Genomic DNA, 21,255 nt, shown 5'->3' on the forward strand with positions numbered 1-21,255 from the left:
TGATCTATTAAAAGATCCTGTGTAGAGAATGAAATGTCTCCATCTCAGAAGAATGTAAATATAATAAGCCTAATAATTTACTTTCTTTATACCAGTAATTAGTTTGCAAATAACATATAAAGCACAATAGTGTGTTGCTACTTTATGTCTTGGCTTTCTCCTTTGCTCTGCTGTGATGAGACAAGCTATTGTAGTGAGAGTGATTTGCAGAAAACAGGGAAATGTCTATTTATGAGTTGCATTGTATAATACACACTTTATATTTTGGGTGGCTGTAAGACTTGTGAAGCAATACTGTTCACACGTTCCCTAAATAATTCTCTGTTGTGATGAGCTGACAGACTTAGTAGAGTGCATTACTTGAAAGAGTAAACATCAAGAAGCCTCCAGGGGTTCTCTCACTTCATTCATTTTGCATTATCCCATTAAGCAATTGTAGTTACATCTCTGCAGCCCTAATAACTGCTCAAGTGAAGTAATGTTATAGTTCTAAAAGACATGAACCTACTGGGCCAAACATAATCATATTCAAGTTCCAGTGATGGACATGCAGACTAAAATGTGCGTAACAGCAAGGGGATATGAGCTTGCCAAGTAATCAAAACAAACCAAAACTGACTCACTTCCTGATACAAACAGCTAAGACTTGGGGTTTTTAAAAACTGCATTCTGTACAAAATTATAAATAATTGCAATTCACATTAACTTACCCTAAAATGGAAGCTTTTCTGGCTACTACTTGGGAAAGTTTTCTTTTAAGACTATAGGGCTTTAACGTTCTAGTTTGTTTATTATTCAGTCACAGTCTGAAAGGTTCCTTTTCTCACGTGCTGCTAGGAACAGAAGAGCTACACTACATTCATTATTGGCACCCTCACTGAGGCAGAATCTCTAGAGCAGTTTGTTAAGAGCTGTGAGCTTGTGTGGCTCAGGAGAACTGGAACTAGTGTTCTTCATCACTGTTGGCCCTGTAACACTTGAGTCCATCTCAAATATTGCCATTGCACTTAAAGAAAATCGGAGCTTCTACAGCAGGAACAAGCTTATGGAACTAAGCTCAAAACAGGGCCAAGACAGGACTGACTAATACATGAAGGGCACTGGGTATTCTAAAGGAAATTTGCATGTATAAAACTTGGGCTTATTTCTGTCTCTTTGTTCCTTTAGCTAAAGCAGCCTTATCTGTAGGTTAAAGCTAAGTATCACCTGTTCACAAGAATCTTGTGTTGGAACCTTTCATTTTCTTCATTGGTGCTTAATCACACTCAGCTGTCAGGTGAGTAAGGAAAGAGTAATCAGAGGAGGTTTAAAAAGGAAATCTGTAATCTTGGTGGAGAAACTTTGCTTGGAAAAGTCCCTACAGTGGAGAAGGCATATAAATGCCTTGTGAGACAAGGCAGAAGAAAGAATCACTGAGCCTGCAGTGCTGGTTAAATAGGTTTCTGTAAATGTTAGGTCCATCTATCTAGACCGGGAGTGTTTAACTCTTTATTTGCAGGAAATACCACACCAAGTCTTTAAGCATAGTTTGAACAACTTAACTTGCTCCAGTTACTCCTCATCTCGTGTTTTCAAATCCACGAATCAGATCCTGAAGCTCTGTCAGGCTGAATTAACCAATGGATCTGGCCCCACCCAAGCTGCTGATCAGCACAGAGACTCACACATCCCATGAGCTGGTCACTGCAGCTCGTGGCTGACCAATCATGAGATTAATTTTGTACTTTTTTATTTGTACTTTTTTATTTGTACTTTGCTTTACTCATTTGAGAAAGCACAGATCAAGGCTGAGATTAATGGTGTGAAACAGCACAAATCATGGCACTTATTTTAATGGATTGAAGCTAGTATATTTACTTCAATTAAATTTATTATGGCAAGGGACAAGATATTTTTTGATATACCAATAGTACTTTACAGGTGAAAAAAAAAAATTGTGCTTCTGAGGCTTTATTAGTAACCTTAAGGGAAACTGTATAGAAAAAAGTAAGTTCTATTAAGAATAAAACCACATCTAAACATGGAGTTTGGAAATATGCATTCAGAATAAAAACACTTCTTTGGATCAAACTGAAGTACTGTACCACAGGAGAGGAGTATATTGCAAAGTTAGATAAAAGCTAGGACACATGCACATACAGTCTGCGCTCGAAGGATCAAACCCCAGAAGTGTCAGCTTTGTTTCAAAGTAGTAATATGTATGCATTCATGCAGATAAACCTAAGTCCTCTGGCAAAGCCTCTCAGCACACTGCTTTAGTATGAATAAATAAAAGTCAGCCAAAGGCATATTTAGAAGCCGCCAAGGTGGTATCTTAGAAAAAGAAATTAAATGAGAGGCAAATATCCTAAATTTTTGAGTCCAATCTATAAAACTGTTTTTAGTCACTGATTTAGTCTTTGCTACTCCTATTTGTATGGAACTAATTAACTGCAAATTCTCTTTCCTTTTAACATAAGTACATAAGTAACTACATATTTATTTAATTTCATATACTATAGCTCAAAGGGTTAGAAGTGGATGTAAATGAAAATTCCTTCTTGTTCTTTCTAATCTGTTGTATTTTAGTAGTAGAGTAAACTGGGGCTACAAAACATGCTTTATTGGAAGCTTCCCTCCTTTTGGGGGTACTATAATAGAGGAAGATGGAAAAAAAATACCCTCTAATAAACCTAAATACTGTTGTCTCTTCTGAATGCTAGGTTTTGACAATTTAGAATCAGTCTTCAACCTATGCAGGGCCCAAAACTATAATAATTGCTTCTTTTTCTCAGAAGGCTACAGAAATGTTTATCAAGTACTTAAAAAAGATTCAGTTCTGATGATTAATTAATTTTAATATTTTATGAAATAACAAATTATTAATACCATAGTATAAACCAGGGATCACTTTTTTGTTTGTTGTAGAAGATTGATGAATTATTACATTATTCTCAATACTTCTCAGCAAGATGCCCACACCATAGGGTACCAAATAGTGGATAATCAGGGAAATCCTTTATCCTTTACTAAACTGATAAAATAATAGAGGAATGAATAGAGGAAGACTGCAAAGTGCTGAGTTACTATGGTGATAAAGGTGACATAAGGACTTCTATAGAATGGTAGAAGATATAAAAGCACCGGGAATTTTTCTTATTAAATATGCACTAGTCAAGCTTTCTGCTTTGTGTTAGCTTGCTCACATGCAGTCTCATATATTCCATTTTTTAATGTCCTTTGGGCAATTACTTATTTATTTCATACAAATCATCTAAGTAAACACAGGTTTAATATAACTAGTTACTGAAGTTTATATATCTCTTGGGCTTTTAGTGTTGTCTGATTAGATTAGGGAGAAGAAAAACATACCAGAAAATCCTAGTTTTCTCAAGTTTCCCCTTAACTCCTATAATTAAGTCAGTAGTATACATATTTAATAACACTTTGCTTTTCTATGCCCTCATATATGGTTGAATCATATTTCGTAGATGTATATTTCCATTAGATTTTTAAAAAAAGGGAAAATGTAAATTCACACTGCATGTGTTGAGCTCTGCATGTGTTAAGACTGAAATAAGAATCACCTGACGCCATATAGGATCAACAAATCTGGCTTTTAATACTAATGCAGATTTGAACATTTATCCTGTATAAACAATGAACTGAATTCCTTCTCATACCCAGCACATCCCAAGTTATAGTGAGGTTATCCTCTGAGGTTGTGTATATTGTTCCATCTGTAGTGGTGTCATAGTGCATGTAGAATAAACTGGTTGTCAGAAAACTGGATCATGAAAAACACATATAATATATTATCTTCACTTATTCTACTGCAGACTGAAGTCTTAGTCAGCAGGCAAATATACCTGATCTGATTTCTCACCCTTCTCCCTTCATCCTGTAAACAAATCAAATGAAGCAATTACTAATTTACCATTAAGTAATTCACCTATTGTTCTCTCAGACCCTGTTTGATTCTCATTTCTCCTTTCTGTCACTACTTTTCAATCCCAGTTCTGTATTTTCCTCTTAAATTTTGTGTAGCTTTCTATTTCTTCTTAGAAATTGGCTCTTAAAAATTATTATCATGTGTTTTTAAATGTTCTACATTAAAATTTTCAAGCTTTTATTTATGTCCTTAACAGAATAGCACATATTTTTAAGTAGTATTGCAAAATAGTTCCTGATCTCCCATAAAGACTTAAGTAACACTCTCTTTCTTTATTTTAATTAGAAAAATGTCTTTTGCTATACTACCAATCAAATGGGTGTTTAGAAGATCAATAAAGTGTTATTATATTAGTAATACAGAAATTTCAAATGCAAAAATAACATGAAAATATTTATATAATTTTTGGATACAGTTCAATATGAAAGATAAAATAATGCAATGAACCACTAATGTATTGTCCTGGGGTGACTTTATGATGTTAAATTGTATTCCCACTTATCTGTTTAGCCCAGAAATAAGTTCTGTGCTTTTAAAACTAGATCTGAGAATGAAGTGGGGGAGAAGGAGGAGCAGTGGAATGTCTGAGGTGGCTGTGTATTCAAAACACAGAGATAGGAGCTTCATCTCTCTCTCTCTCTCTCTCCCTCTCTCTCTCTCTCTCTCTCTCGGTGTGTGCTGTCTGCAGCACGCACGGCAGGACAGAGCCCTCCTTTGCTTTCAGTCAGTTTTTGGCTAGCTGAGGCAGAGAAGTTCCCCTGAGTGTGGCTTTCCTTTTCTTGGATCAGTCCTGCTCTGGACCAAAAATCCAGAAGAGCACTGGGAGCCCACACCTGTGGCCCACCAGGGCCCGGGCCATGGCATTTCCAGCACAGAAGGGATTGATAAGAGACTGAGCAAGCCAAGCTACACCCCACAGAAAGGACTTTCTGAATTTGCCATCTCAGAACAGTGTGAGGTTCCACTGTTCATTATTATTCATTTTTTCAAGTTTGTGAGTACTTTGCTTGTTAAATAAACAGTTTTTCCCACCTTTCTTGAAGGAGGTTTATCTCCCAAACAGGTGGGGGGGGAGGGCTGCTGAATTTTGCCCTTTAGGGAGCATTCCTTCAGAAATTCCCTTCCAAATTTGTCCCATACCAGGACATATATAAATACAAGCACAGTCACTAAAATGTTATTTATGGTAAATATAGTGATAATTCCATCATGGTGAAGAAAAGAAAACATATACACAGGTTTTTTGTTCAGTTTGGATGAAGACATTGAAGAGAAGCATAGAGACAAAATATTTCTATGTCCTTTGCTTCTTGACAAATTAACATTATCATAGCTGTTTCGATGTTTACTTCTTGGAATTGAAACATTGCAAAGAAATATAGCAAGAGAGATAACTGAAAATTAAATCCTTTTATTCCCAAAATATGTATAAAAGCCTAATTTTCAGATAGAATTCACCAAATCCTGCTTTATTAAGTTCTCAGCTCAAATTGAGAGTTGCAAAAACCTAATCTATGAAGCTGTAGGTGGGTACATGATTCACAAGATCAGGTCCTAATAAATCAAACTTTCTTTGCACTCAGTTTGGGAACCAGTGCATTGCATCTCCTTACCTTGTGTGAATTCAATACATCATCAATGCATCATCAGATGTACCTCAAACACTTGAAAACAAAAAGCATTTCCTTTCAAGGTTAAATCATTGCAGTATAGATCTCAAAACAGTTTTCAAAACTGTTTAAATACTAAATTTTATATCACCTTAACAGTTTGTGGCAACAGTGTTGTTGAACTATAATCTGTTATTAAGTGCATGGAAAATAAATGGAGGGGTTAAAGGACTCACTGGAGGAAGTTTGTCATTTTGGGGGGTTTTGCATGCGCTATCACCTTTACCAAAGAGTTGCACCACTGAGAATTTGTTGGGATAAGCAGTCTAGTTAGCCAGCCAGGCTCTGGGCTTCTAGACACTTATTACCTCTTTGTTTGATTGGATTTTGTTTTGTTTACTAGGTTAAACTTTTTAATATGGATTAACAGTGAAAGAGAACCGAAGTAAACAAATCATTATGCTCATGAGATTGTGAGTGACAAACACATTCATCATTTAAAGGACACACAACAGGTAATGCAGCACAGTGTGTTCACATATACAACAGGGAAAAGTTACTGTTACATTTCACAAGGACACAGACTCCAACTTCTTGCTAGGATTTTGAAGTTGTAGCATATTAATTTGCTGTTATATATTTATTAAAGCATGACTTACTGTCATATTGCTGTCAGTTAGAATTACCTTTCAAATATTCACCTCTGCTGCGTTCCTTGGGGACTCACAGATGTTTTACAAGTATTTAGTCCTACAGTTCTTATATTTACTTGTATTGATCATCTTATTCCTTCTAATTCTGGTGATAGAGTTGAAGGAAAAAGGCACATAAATAACCTTATGAAATCATAAATTCACAGAAAACATAGTCTCAAAATGACCCCAAGAAATCACCTATTCCATCTTCCGGTTCTCAGGCAGCCCTGTCTGAACTTTTTTTACTTGTGCACCCCAAAATTCTAAAATATGAGTTAATATATTTCATGTAGGATTTCCTAACTTAAGCAGTTTTAAACAGTAGTTACTCCTTGCTTGTAAAATACATAATAGTGTAAGATTTTCAAGCACAGGAATTGTCACATCATAGTTACTGGAAACAAAAGAATAACAGCTATCCATTTTCTCCTCATACTGTAGATATTATTGGCTTGACTACAATTCCAGTCTTACCTAGAATTCTGTATGGGCAACTTCATAGATATGAAAGCTTTTCCTTATAAGTTACAGGATTTAATGCTGGGTAACACACCTAGCAACAATCAAAGTATTGACTCCTTTCAAATGCACTGTGAAGCTTGGTGAGGATACTGCCATCGGCCTTACAGGGAAAACCATCTGAGTGGGCTGTCAAAGGCACTGAGAGCACCTCTGTCAGCAATTACAACAAGGATGTTTTAGATACTCCCAAAGGTATTTCTTTCCCTAATAGTAATCAACTATGCCAAGGAAAATTTAGTTTTCATAACTTCTTGGGCAGAATATTTTTAAATACATGCCCATGGTGCCCTACTCTTAAAATCCAAATGCCCTTTAAAATTAAATAAATATCAATTTCAATATAGTTCTGGTAAGGGCAATTGTGTCGAAACAATACAGTGCAGGCTTCCATAGGACTCAATGATTTAACAGGAAAAGTGAAAATCTAAGAGGGTTTCTTTAGAAAGTATTTGCTCTTTTAGGTAAGTGAACTACTGAACAGTTGCCTTCAGCCCTTCTTTCCTGCCCCTGCATCCAAGACAGATGACAGATGAAGTAGTGGTGGGAAGGAATCTCATTCCTACAGCAGGATTACAAAGATTCTTTCCCGTTGGCTGTAAACCCAGGATTTTTTTCAGACAGAACAGTACATACAAAACCTAAAGGTTCAGACATTATTTTTCATTATATGTCAGAGTGCCAGGCTAGTTCTTCAAAAGGAAAAAAAATAAGCTATAGTCCCATAAACTAATGCATCCTTCTATACTTCCAATACAACCAACAAGTACTGGGAGAGGGTTTTCTTGACCTACTCCTTCTCTTGTGCTGAGTTTGGAAAATCTCTAGGCTATAAGCTTTCTGGAAATGGATTAGCATCTGCAAAGCATGGGTGAGTGCAGAATGAGCCTTTTTCAATTGAAAAATCCCACTTTCCTAAATTCCCAACTAGCTTGAATTAATATGTCTGTCACATAAAGGTTGATGCCAGCTGCTCACAGGTAGGAGGCTTAGGTGGCTGGGTCTGCTCCCACACAGTGAATTTAAAATATAATAAGATTCTTTCACATTTATTACATTTTCAAACAGCCATGGAAAAAAAACATTTTTCAAAAGTGATCTTACAGTTTCGGTACCATTTTGAGCTTTCCAGCCAGGAATGTTTTCATCAGGCTGATTAGATTGCTTCCCAGCAAAACTATTCATCCTTTTAAAAAAGTATACATCCCATGATTATGTACTCCTGGGGCTCAGCTCTGACCATATGTGCAGGAAAGGCACAAGCTCCCTGGGCTGGATGCAGCCACGGTGGTGACAGCAGATCTGAGTGTGACATTGAGCATATGCCTTGCCTATAAGGTATATGCTAGGACTGTTCTCCCTTCCCTGCCCTGGTAAATCCATCATTGCATTCAAGTCCTTGTACTTCCTGAGGAGTGGTGCACATGGGTTGCCAGTATTCACACCAAGTGCAGTGGCTTACTGCAGAAAGAGTAGGTTAATGTTCAGTTATTTGTGAGCACGTCCCATTCCTTATGCTTTAGGCTTCACATTTTTAATGGCAACAGAGCTAATCCCCAAATCTTATTGTGGAAAAATTTCTCTTGAATTCAATAGTAGTTTTGCCTGAATTACTTTATAGCAATAGGTCTTATGTCCCCAAAGCTTTCCATTAAACCTTACAGCATTTCTTCAGCCAGTTTTAGGGACAACAGCCGCAGCATAACATCCATCAGCAGAGATCCATGGAGCTCCCCCCTGGTTCATGGCATGCCACAGGTGTACAGCCATCCCTGCAAACGAACCTGCAGCTCTAAAAGGCCCTTTGGGGGTATGGCTGCACCTCTGCTGTAAACAGATTAGATTGAGCCTAAGGACAAGTGGCATGGAGTGGCTTGCATCCATTTGGCTAAGGCTTTATCTGCCCCCCAGCAGGGTAGCACTGCTCATACACCCCCCTGGAAGAGCCCCAGGCTACCAACGGGCTGAGCCCAAGCACTCTGGGAAAATGATGCCTGCAACAGAACAAAATTATATGAAGTAGTGCATTAGCACTAAACACTGCAGATACCCACTGGACCAGCAGCTGAGCCTAAGCCCTGTCTCTGTTTCGCTCACCACCACCAATAGCATCAACAAAGCCCAGTTTACTTGGACATACTCATGAAGATTTGTTAGTAAGCTCCAGATTCATTCAGTTGAAGCTAAAAGCTAATTATGTGTGTTTATATAAAAGTTATATGTGACACTGAAGAGATTAAATATTCATTATGACAGCATGAAAGAATTTCCTTTATGCCTAAATGAAGCGTTTAAAAATAAATGAACAATGTATTCTAAAAATTAAATACCTGTTTTCTCCAGCCATGTCCCATAGCTTAGTTATGCAATTGGGAATGCTTCATTTTAATTTTGTGCATTGATTTCAGATGGCATTAATAAAATATTTCCTTTTACTTTAAATTATTAATAGAATTTGTTAACACTGACATGCACCTGAAAACTTACGACCATTCAATATTCCACCTCACCAAGAAATCAACAAGAGTATTTCCCAAATGGGCTAGTGACAGACGCTTCTGCTAAAAATCTGCATTTTTTAGTTATATAACAATTCTAAATTCTTCCAGAACACTCCCTTCTTCCCAGAACCAGCCCAGTCACATGTATTTCTCTGACAGATGAGGTCTCTGGTTTTCATTGGATTAAATAGTGCTTGCAGGGAAGAGCACCGGCTGAAACAATAGCAGGGGCTGTTCCTTAATTTCACTTAGCCTGCAACACTTTCATTCATAAGTGTTAAATTGGAATTGCCAATATTAACTTACCAAAGAGCTGGCGGAAGAAGTTTATGTGCTATTTATCCTCAAGGGTCCAATTCAATGGCATCCCTGTAAAATGTCACTGACCCACTTCATCAATTACTGAAGGCAGGCGTGGGAGCTTTACATTCCTCCTGATTGTACCAGCCAAAAAGAATTTCTCTTTTTTCCTTTATGTCATAACCAGATTGCTCAAAAAATAGTTTTTGTAAGTTTCTTTGCATTGTAACAATTAAATTCTGTTTCTATCATGCTTAACCACAGACTTAAGTAAAAGCTGGCCATTGAAAGATTGCATGCTGAGAGACCAGTTAATAGCAAACTACAGAAATTGTTGAGAGAGTCTCAGCTACAAGGACAAAATGCATCTGAGAAACCTTAGAAGAACTGTAAAATGGTTTGATTTCAGTGTTTTGTATTGAAAAATGATACTGCAAGATTTTGTAACTTGAAAGTCATGAAGATATTTTCTCATCAGGTAGTCAGATATTTTGTGAAGAATATAAGCCTCTAAGGGCAAATTCTGTTGACTATTTGCTTTTATAGGGTAATGCTGCTTTACACATATAATTTGATAATAATATTTCATATTCTGATTTTTTTCCTTTGAGGTTTCAAAAGTAATGAATTCTATTCAAATGCTGATTACACTGCAAACAATTAAAAATCTCTTACAGTTAAATAAGCTCCTGCCAGCTGGAGAGTATAATGTATCACAATGCTTTTTTCTTTACCTCATCTACTGGAAAGGTGACACATTTTGATGTCATTTTCTTTTCCTGTAATTTTAGTATCTAAAAGAAAGACATGTAGTTCAAGTTTGTCAATGACACTTAATAGAACAACAAAAAAGCATTTCTGCAGAGTAATTCCTCCTACCCTAGGACACATCATTCTGTCCTTTGGTGGTTATCCTTCCTTATTTCTCATCTGCTGCACAAAAGTAATCTCAAAGATGTGACAGTTATCACCATTTTCCATGCCCAAGTCTACTGTGCACACAATTCTGAGCGTGCAGTCCCTGCCCTGTGCCCCATGGAGCGTGTGCCAGGTGTGTACTGTAAGAGCAGTGCAGCCAGCCTGGCTCCTCTAACCAGCCATGGAATTCTGCCCATGAGGAACAGCTCTTGATGAACCTGGAAGAGGAAACAGTAAGTTATGGCTGCTCAGCTGGCTGGTGTCCTCTTACACAAAGCTATAATACCTCAAAATTGTATTACACCATCTAGGTGAACCCTCAGTTGAATGGCTTTGTGAAAGATGAACAGAAAAATGTAAAATATGATTAAAATTTTTTGTGCTGAACATTGACTTGTATGTAAAGAAAAATAGGTACTACTTTTTAAATATTTCATTTTCTTCATTGCTAAGATCAAGAGACAAAACTTACTTATAAATTCTGGCCTTTCTTTTACCAGATGTATCACACATGCAGATGAAAGAGCTGATGCAAAACTCAAGAGAGGGCCTGCCTCCAAGGAGAAAACATTACTGACCAAACTACTATTAAATGGTTTTCACTGCTTTTTAATGAAAATGATAAGTATTTAATATCTATAAAACAGGAATAGTAAAAGGACAGGTTATCTAATAAAAACATTGGGGTTACAGCAGGGTGGAAGATTTGCCCATAGCATAAAATATGGCAAAAGCAAATATGAAGGAAAACTCTTCAGAGTCTGAATGCCCTAGAATTGAAGGTACCTGGGCCAGCAGCAAGCGGTGCTATCCCTTTATTTACTCACTATGTAGCAATTCAGACTTTCTAAGTGACTCATGTGCATCCATGCAGGTCTGAGGATATGAAGCCTGTCCTTGAGTTAATGCCTGTGGAGTGAACATAGATAGCCCTGATACACTTTCACAGCTTCCAGTGGCAGTGCTGGCTTATGTAGAGCTAACAAAGGATACCTGCTCCTCACAACACCAGACTTAAAGCTTCCAGCAGGAGCTCATTTCCAATGCTACTGTTGCTGTCAGCCGAGGAGAACTGTCCTGGACACCATAGGAATAAAACATAGCAAGCTACCTCCAACACTGTGCAATTTTCAATTCCCATTTCTTTTCTATTTTTGGACTGAAGGGCTGATTATCAGATGCAATACTTTCATACACCCTTGTTTATGCTGTGACATACGTGGCATATGCTGTGACATGAGAAAAATGTTATCCATGAGTAATGTAAATGTGACTGCATGTTTTATTGAGGTCTTACAAAATCTGATAATGCTAGTCCCTTTAGTGTGCCCAAGTTCCCCACTGAGGTTTTTCATCACCAAGAATATGAAAGAAATTATGGTCATTTTTTGTGTGCTTAGCTCTGACTAAGCATTTGCTTTTATTGATCCCAAAGATCTAATAAAATAAAAAGAATAAGCAAATAAAAAGAAGAATCACTTCTGAGTGTTTCCAGACACTTATGAATCAACATTATTATTTCTACAATGTCCTAGGTGTATGCAGTGCTTTGCAATGGTAATAGCAAATGATCTGACTTTGCCCATAGAAGCCAGGGGAAAGTGAGAAGCCCAACACTGACCTCTGGCATCAGACAGGCCATGCAAGGAGAAAGCACTCTGTGGAACAAACTAATATATTCTTGTCAGCTCATGGGGAAAAAACAGCTCCTGCTGTTTTTGTGAGAGAGGCCTGTAAAACAGTGGTGCTGTACCTCTGAGGGCTGTTAAAGCATTATTCTTGTCAATGGAAACTTATCAGTACCCAAAGTCTGCTGTGTAGCTACACTGGGACTTGTTACAATCCTATCTTTTGAACAGTTCTAGCCAGCTCCCTTCTTTTATGATCTCTTCTTAGAAGCTACAGCTCATTTCAATTTTCTGTCTACCTACAATTTTCCCATCAGTACCTCCAATACCTAAGTAGAACTCTTTTTGGGAGAAACACATCAGAAAAAAAGGTCTTTTTAACATGCCTGATTCTGAGCTTGCAAATTGAATTCAAGTATCTCCACCTGGACTTTATTAGAGAGCACCAGGAAGAACCATATTTCCCTTGCATGCCCCATCCTAAGCTCCACTGGAAGCAAGGAAAGCAGAGATATGGTCACTGCTGTGAGGCACCTTTGTCTCTTCATGAGCTTCTGAGATGTCATTAAATCTTTTTGAGTCTCGTAGGAACCACACACTCCTTGAGACCTCCATGCCTTCAGAACAATTATTTTGGTTCTTGCAGACAGAAAAGTCTGCAAATGGATTTTGCTGGAAGTGAAAATAGACAATATATATTACCCAGGATGTCTTTTTATCTTTATTTGGATTAACCTCTCCTTAGGAAGAGCTTCTACTGTAAACCTTTAACTATATATCATATTTTTCTCTGCTATTGGTCTAGACTGAAGGTGCCATCCTCAAAACAGTTCATTCCCTTACAAAGCTGTGAGCAATTTTCATACCACATTATCTACATTAATCCAGCAGTGTATCAGACATGAATGATGAATGGATTAAACTAATCTGTTACAAATTCTTAATGGTGACAAAAAAGAAAAGGGGAGGAGGGAATTCTAGGGGAAGATGTTAAGTTCACTTGTTGATTACACAGAAATATAAGGTCGAAACACAAGTAGCAACAACTTGTAGTGGAAATGACAGAGGAGTCTACAACAAATAAATAATTAATATTGGAAAACAAAAGAGAAAGGAACTTAAAACAAAAATTCAAGGAAAAAGTGTTAACGAGGTTGGGAAAACAGAGGACTCTAACAAAGATACTACAGGAATACCCAGAGTGTCAGGACAAAATAATGAAAAGCATGGGAGCTCAAAAGCAGAGAAGAGAAAGTCATGAAAGGAAGTCGAGGTAGAAAAGCTGATTAAAAAGAAAAGTTCTGACCTCTCAGTGGTATGATTTAAAACTATAGCCAAAATTATGAAATTGGAGCTAAGGGGACCTCCAGCAGTGCAGAGGAGAGAATCGAGAAATGAAAAAAGAAATCATAAGAAAAAAGAGCAAAAGTTAAGGAAATTTGTAAAAAGAATATAATGGACTACTGTGTCATTGTGGAATTTTTATTCAATACATACATCCCACCCATGAAAGCAAGGTGGGAAAGATCCCAAAACCCTACATGAAATTCTGTCAAAAATCTCATTGTAGGAAAATCTTTACCTTCATTGCAGAATTTGTCTGCCACCTCAGGCCCTCTGCTTTCTTGCCAATAACACATCTGAACACTTCCTTTGCCTTTCTTTTGTGCCAAAAAGTCATTTTCTTTTCCTGTAGCAAGAACATAGGAATTGATTTCATTACAATAGAACAAATTTCTATTGTTACATTGGAAGCTATATTACAGCTTAGAGATAGTTTCATAAAATGTGATTTCAACAATGGATAATAGTTGGTTTTAAACTTACTTCTTAAGCATGGTTGCTTGTGTTTCTATGCAAATAAATATAAGTTCTTCCTTTCTATCAGTGAAGTATTTGGTTTTGACATGAAAAAAACATGAATAAGAATATGATAAAATGTGATTTTAAAAGCTAAGTAATTTGTGGCCCATATGGGCTCTTCCTTATGGGATACATTGCAAATTAGAGAATTTTAAAAGCCATTAGCTACTTTTAAAACAATAAAATTCAAATTAGATAGCAAGGATCACAAAGTATTTGAATATTCTTAAAAGGAGGCAATTTTATCATAACATCTGCAGCACCTCAGTGATATTTTACATAGTTTTTATGCCACCTGGTGGTCAAATTTCTGATAGATTCACCCTGGGTGGAACAGCCAGGCATAGACCGTCCCAGGGGACCCTGGTGCCATGACTGGGGCAGCCTTACACAGGGAACAGCTGACATCCACACCAGCTTTCTCCAGGCCAAAGAGAAGGACTCTGGCTACTAAAATTCCCAGACAACAAGGTAAGTGCTAGCTGGTCTGTCTCATGCCAGAAGAATTATCTTTCTTTTGTAAAGTGTCTCTTCGGGACAGATGAAAATCAGTAATAAAATCAAGTTTACTTTCAGGTCCATAAGAATATAATAATTTCTGCTCTGGGTCAGACCAAGGATCCAGCTGATCCAATACCTGTTTCTGGTACAGGATAGCACCACGAGTTGGGCAGTCAAGTTTCATGTATTTACATACTGAGAGCATAAGCCACGTACCTGAACATCTCTAGAGACTATCCCAGACCCTTTGCTTTAAGCAGATCGCAAATTTTTTATGGTTTAAATCCCAAATTAAGTTCTCATATGATTTTAGCACTTCCCTTTCCAGAACCAAGGAGGTCTTTTAGCTTCAACAAGCCCACTTTTTAATACAGATCAACATGAGAAATGCTCAAGGAATGAGCATTAAGTATAGACTGATTTTTTTCTTGATATATCTCACAGCTCTAAAGAATTTCTGAGCAGGCCAGTTACATCTGAATCACTATTAAAATATTAAATCACTATTAAAATAAGACTATTAATTTCCTTTTTATCAGTAGACTATTTATAGGTTGCTGGGATTTTATTTTTTTTTTCTAAAATTCTTTGGAGTTCTAGAAATGGCTTTTCTGTAAAAGTTCTTAAAAGATCATAAAATGATGATCCATTCAAATCCAGCCCATGGCCATTGAGCTCCTTGACACGGGGGACTAAAGGAGTAAAGTTTGACCTCAGAACTCTCACAATGTCATGAAATTGGCAGGTTGTAAGAGAGAAGAAAATGCAAAAATATTTCATAACCCATAAGATTTTCTGTTTGTGGAATTATAGTAATATTTTATATTTACATACTGCAATTCAATCTTGTTCAGCAATGTTAGTTTAACCTCCTGTCACTCCTGATAGTATTAGCATAATTTTTCTTATGTCATAAATGAGGAAAAAAGCCCAAGGAGAGTAAACAATCGGCCTTTAACTATTTTGGTGAACATAAGAGAGAATGAAAGTTAATACAATGCCTGAGTCCCAGTCCTGTGCCTTACACACAGGACAGTATTCCAGCCAACAATAACACACAATTACCATTTTGCCAGGCTTTTTATCTGACACATACAATGTGTGAACTCTATTAAAACTTGTAAATCTTAGTAACTGAAACAGTGGTGTCAGCCACACAGGTCAATGTCTGGTGATGGCAAATGAATGCAGTACTTGTCTTGTGATAGTTATATGCTACATTCTTTGTTATGTTGGTTTCAGCTAATAAATCACAAACACCATCTTCATCTTTTGCTGCTTGTAAAGCTGATTAGGTCCTCAAAATCAACAGCTTTTCAATAAATACTCTGTTATTTGGCATTAAGAAAAGCTGCAGCATTGGCCAGTAAGGACAGTAAGATAACAGCCTTCTGAGCAGTCTGGACAAATACATCTGTCACTGCGCTTGAAGAATCCATCCAAGTTTATGCCACATGAGGATTATACAGTCTAAACATAGGATTCTCAGACTTAATAAAGAAGTTTATATCCCTTTTCCACTGTCTTTTTGCTTAAGTCACTGATGGTGGACCTTGTATTTTTGGAAGAAGCTTTCTGATACAACTGTCTCAGTGTCAGAGGCACATTCTTGACATAGTGGTGGATGGCAAACAACAGAACAACATTTTCTCTGAACCAGTTCCATAAATTAAGAACATATACTTAATTTGAATTTTAAAGTACCACCACCAGAGCCATATTTGACATGGCATTGTCTAAGTATATAGAGTGTTTAAGGTGTCAAAATGTCATTTACTCAATCGTTAGCCTTATTGCTGCAGTGAAACTTTGTCATCTAAAGCTGTTAAAAATGGCTTATTTACATTGATGTTCATAGAATTTCAGGTTGGTGTTGCTTCATAAACTCATAAAAGTTAAAATCACAAAATCACATAATCATTTAGATAGGAAGACCTCCAAGATCATCAAGTCCAATCTTTGTCTGATCACCACCTTGTCAACGAGACCATGGCCCGAAGTGCGCATCCAGCTGTTTCTTGAACACCTGCAGGGACAGTGACTCCACCGCCTCCCTGGGCATTGGATTTCCAGGAGATACTGGAAACAGGAAATTCAGTGTAAAAACTGTAAACCTCTGATGTGCATGCCAAGCCCCTGTGAGGTTTCCTGATTGCTCTCTAGTGAGGGATTTGGTTGTCTGTTTGACTGTGGCAGTCTCTTACAGAGCATTTTTATCAGGTTAAGAGCACAGTGGTGAGTTATGCCATTTGTGCCAATTGGCACCTACAGTAATAGACAGTGCTGTATTTATATGAGTCAGCAGATTCAGTTCTTACCTTGAGCAGCATCTTGTAAGAGCCACATAAAGAAATTGGTGGAGATTGTTAGATCAGTTGCTTTCATCTTCAACTTAAAAATAGCTATAATTTCTCCAAAATTAAGAAAAATATCAGGAAAAAAAAGGATAATTGCCAAATTATAGTCAGAGTGGATTGAAGGGATCAAAAAGGCTTGAGAGGGAGCTGATATCATAAGATTCACTATTATGAAAGAGGAGACTGGTGTAAGACCAGCCAATTGCAGATTGCAGTTATAGCTCCCTCCTAGTTCCCAACTCTTTATAGTTCAGTTGAAGATGCTGAGATCATAGTGATTCTGCTAATAAAGCTGCTGCCATGAAATGGACCCAGAATTGATATAACTTCCCACAGTGCCCACGTTGTATGTCTTTATTTCAAAATGTGACCATCATAATCCATCTTGCTTCTCACAGCAAACATCCAGCTGGCTCCAGGGACACATTCCAACTCACAGAGATGCAAAATACTGGTGCTATCCTAGTCTGAAGAGGAAAATAACACAATAACCTTATCTTTAGCTTACTTTTCAAAAATTCCCACTAAAAGTTAAAGATATTTTATTTATCTCCTTTTAATGCAGAATTGATTTGGTGTGGGAAGATAGAGAATTAGCTATCCAGACAAATTATTGTCACTCTAAACTTTGCAAGAAAGATTAATTGTCCAAAATTGCAGAGGCTGTGCTACAACTAATTCATTTGTCACTGCCATCCTTAAACTTTAACAAATGAATATATTAAGATTAATCAGGCACTTCAACATGTCCCAGCTAAAGCAAACTGTTCTGATGCTCCTCAAACATTTAATTCATCATTGAACTTAGTTCTGCATTGCTTTACAGTGACCAACTTAACTTTCTTTAAAAATGTGATAAGGCCAACCTTGGGCTAAAAAGAATTCAGATCCCAGGAACTGTTCAAGAATAGGACCTAGTGTCTTACACATTCCCAGATTCACTTGGAAACCTCTCACAATCCAAAATTCTATACCCTGAGGCCATAAGCTTCCAACCAAGTAACAGCAAAAAGAAAACTGGACAGAAGACATTTATCCTAGGCCTCACTCAGTTGCCTAGAAAGAAGAGAACCTAGTGAACCACCACAGGTAATTCACAGGTAATGTGTGATCCCAATGTCATCTGCATCACTCATATACATGTCAGTGTAGCCTCCAACCTCTTCCTAGCCCACCTCTAACCTAACTCACAGGTTATAGTAACTCATACTGAAAACCATTCCAAAGTGAGCCAGAAAGTATAAAAACATGAAAAGATTATATGCCCTTACTCTGTTAAGACATCAGATGAAGAAAATACATCCAGTGAACACAAACACTCTGAGGACATTAAATACCTTATGAAGTGAGAGAAGATAACCAGTGGGTAGTGTTCATCAGCTGAAAGCTACTGCTGCAGCTGATTCCATGCTTTTATAATGACTGAAGGTCTTTTCTGAGGCCTCCCAAGGGCTTACATAAAAATGTCACAAATCTGCTTGCACCTGATATGTCACATGGAAAGGGAAAATTTCAGAGATATGGCAAAGCTATACGTGATGTAGGAATATTTGTGTGATAAAAAACATTCCAGTACCCTTGACTAAAAATTGTTCCATCCAGTTGAAAATGCTGGATTTTTCAAACTGTATTTATGGCAGTTTTAATGAGTGAAAACATATCCTCATGCATGCTCAGACCACATTAAAATGATATATCATCCAAGTCTGAGCAAAGTGAGTTGGCATTTATAAAGATTAAGCATGCAGGTGAACTGGTCAGGTACACAAGTGTCCAATCAGCTCAGAATCCTTCTACAGAATCACAGAACCACTGAGGCTGTGCTGGCACCTCTGGAGATGATCTGGTACAACAGCCTAAGACTGGGGCCAGCCAGGCCAGGCTGCCCAGGGCTGCATATGGATGGGTTTTGAATTTCAAGGACGGGAACTCTACAACATATCGGGGCAACCTGTTCCAGTGTCTAATGCCCTCATGGGAAAAAGAATATTTTCTTACATTTAAAGAGTATTTCCTGTGTTTGAGCATCATGGAATCATAGAATATCCCAGGTTGAACGCTTTATATGGCATAAGTGACATTACATCCCAGGTACTGCTGGCTTTGCAAGAGACTGGCCCTGAGGAGGTAGTTGACGCCCCTCTTCAATTGTTTGTGAAATGTCATCATTTTTCACACAAACCCTTTATACAGATGGGAAATCCAGGAAAAGTCACAGCATCTGTAGCTTTGGCCAGCTCCCCACAGTTATCTTTCCTGGCCAGCAATGTCTCATTTCATAGCCAGTAGCTCTCCACATGCCTTTCATTCAGCTTAACCTCAACTGAAGACCTTTGTCAGAGACCTCACCATCTTCTGGCAGCTCTAACAACTGCTAGGGAAAAATTTCCAGTATTTTTAATATGATATATGGACTGAGGTCTATAGCAGACAGAAATTATATTTCTGTCTCCTCTAAATTAATATGTCCAGGTTATACTCATATAATTTATATCAGAAATTAATATGTCCAGTTTATACCTTCTCAAAACTGTACAAATCCAGGTCCTTAATTTAATTCAACTAGTTTCTACTTTCTCATGTTTAAGGCCTAATTTGAAGGAAATTCAAGAGGTGTGTTATACTCTGATTCTAAAAGCTCATCACAAGAGTTTCAGAGGCTTCTGCTCTTCCCTATTTTAAAATGAAAATAGAATAACACAGGGCTATAAGGATTTCTCTGCTTGGGAGGTGTTGGGGTGGTTTCTTTTGGTGCAATTGCATGCAATTGCAAAGGGCAGATCTTGCCCTATTTTCTTCTGCTCCTATGTTTCTGCGATTATTCTTCATATTTTATCTCTATTTTTCAAGTAACTATACTTTTTCAATATAAGTATTTTCCTTTGTCAGATGGAAACATTACAGTGTTTCCAGTAAAAAAGACATGAACAAGTTTTTATTTACCACTCTTTACTGAAAAATAGGTATTAGAAGAAGGCTGAGAGGTACAGGATACGTGACCACATACATCACTTTCTTACAAAACTCAACTAAAAATGACATAATATATTGGCATTGCAGCTGTCTTCTCCCCTTGCTTCTATACCACTCTTTTTTAAATCAAGTATCCTGTTATCCAAACTACTGCTGACACTAAAATACATGCTATCTACATTTTCTTGCAGCCAGAACTGGGACTGAATGAATCATTCCTATGACTCATCATAACTCTTTTTTTTCATACCAATGTTACAATATACTAAACAATTTAACATAAAAAGTGGAGTTGTCCCCCTGTTCTGATAGAGTCTTTTTGTTAAAGATTCAAATTACTGTCTTTCAAATTATTTTAACTTTTGTTCTTCCTGGGATTTTTCTTTATTGGCAGCAGAAACAACAGCAATTAAAGTTTAAAAGCTCATCTTTTAATCTTTGTGGATAGCCCTGATGAAAAAGACACAGTCCCCATACATTGAATGATATTCTAGTTTAAAATGTCAAGAGTTATCAATAATTAATTTTTTACACAGTTCTAAGGCCTAAATGAGTGCCTGGATTAAGCACACTTTTATATTCCTGCAGCAAGGAATCTTTTCTGAGCACAGTTATCCAAGCAGTACAAACTACAAGAAGCATTACAAAGGCTCCAGTTCAATTCACAGAAGTCATACACCAGCTATCATTTCTTGATGAAAGACTGTATGGTACTCCTGGGAAACTAACTAATAGTGGGATTTGTATTCTGGTACCCTGCAGATACTTAGGAAACAAAAGGTAAAATAAATCACTTTCAACCACCTGGCTAACTTAGAAGATCCACTCAGATCAGGAATTCAGGTCCCAGATCTGATATTTTCCCCATAGTTTCCTGTGGAACATTATCACACTCAGCTACTTACTCAGAAGGACATTTAACAGGAATTTCCCTCTGGAGATACTGCTCATGACAGCCTGTGAGTTAGGAGACATCTGAAGGGTGGTAAAGAGGATTAATCTGTGTTGAGTGTACAGTATGAGAAAACAGAAGTGCTTGGAGGAAACCAGAGGAAATCACAAAATGGTAGGAGGTGGTAGAATGAGTGAGTTGTTTTCCTCAGTGCACAGATTAGTCGGGCCACTCACAGGAAAAGGGTTTGCTTAGGTAAGCAAACACTCAGAGGTATTCAATGACTATTTTCTTACTACAAAGAGGCCAGAACTGTCCAAGAGCAGTGGGTGGTAACAGACTATGAAGCATGTGCTGAGAAGGAAATGAATGCAGCATTTGCAGTGAGTCCTGCTTCAGGGAACTTAAAGCAATCTAAAACACATCTTCTGAACAGTGTATATGCAGCTATGGAAACTGCTATTATGACCTTAAACCCTGAAAATGGCAATGAATTTTTTTTGTGTTTCACTGTGTAGAGCCACCCTTCTAGCAGCTGAAAGTCTTTTGAGAAATAAGAAGTTGTTT

Source organism: Agelaius tricolor, unplaced genomic scaffold (assembly GCF_023055355.1).
Source record: "Agelaius tricolor isolate 1412-34295 unplaced genomic scaffold, bAgeTri1.0.p SCAF_1, whole genome shotgun sequence".
NCBI classification, from domain to species: domain Eukaryota; kingdom Metazoa; phylum Chordata; class Aves; order Passeriformes; family Icteridae; genus Agelaius; species Agelaius tricolor.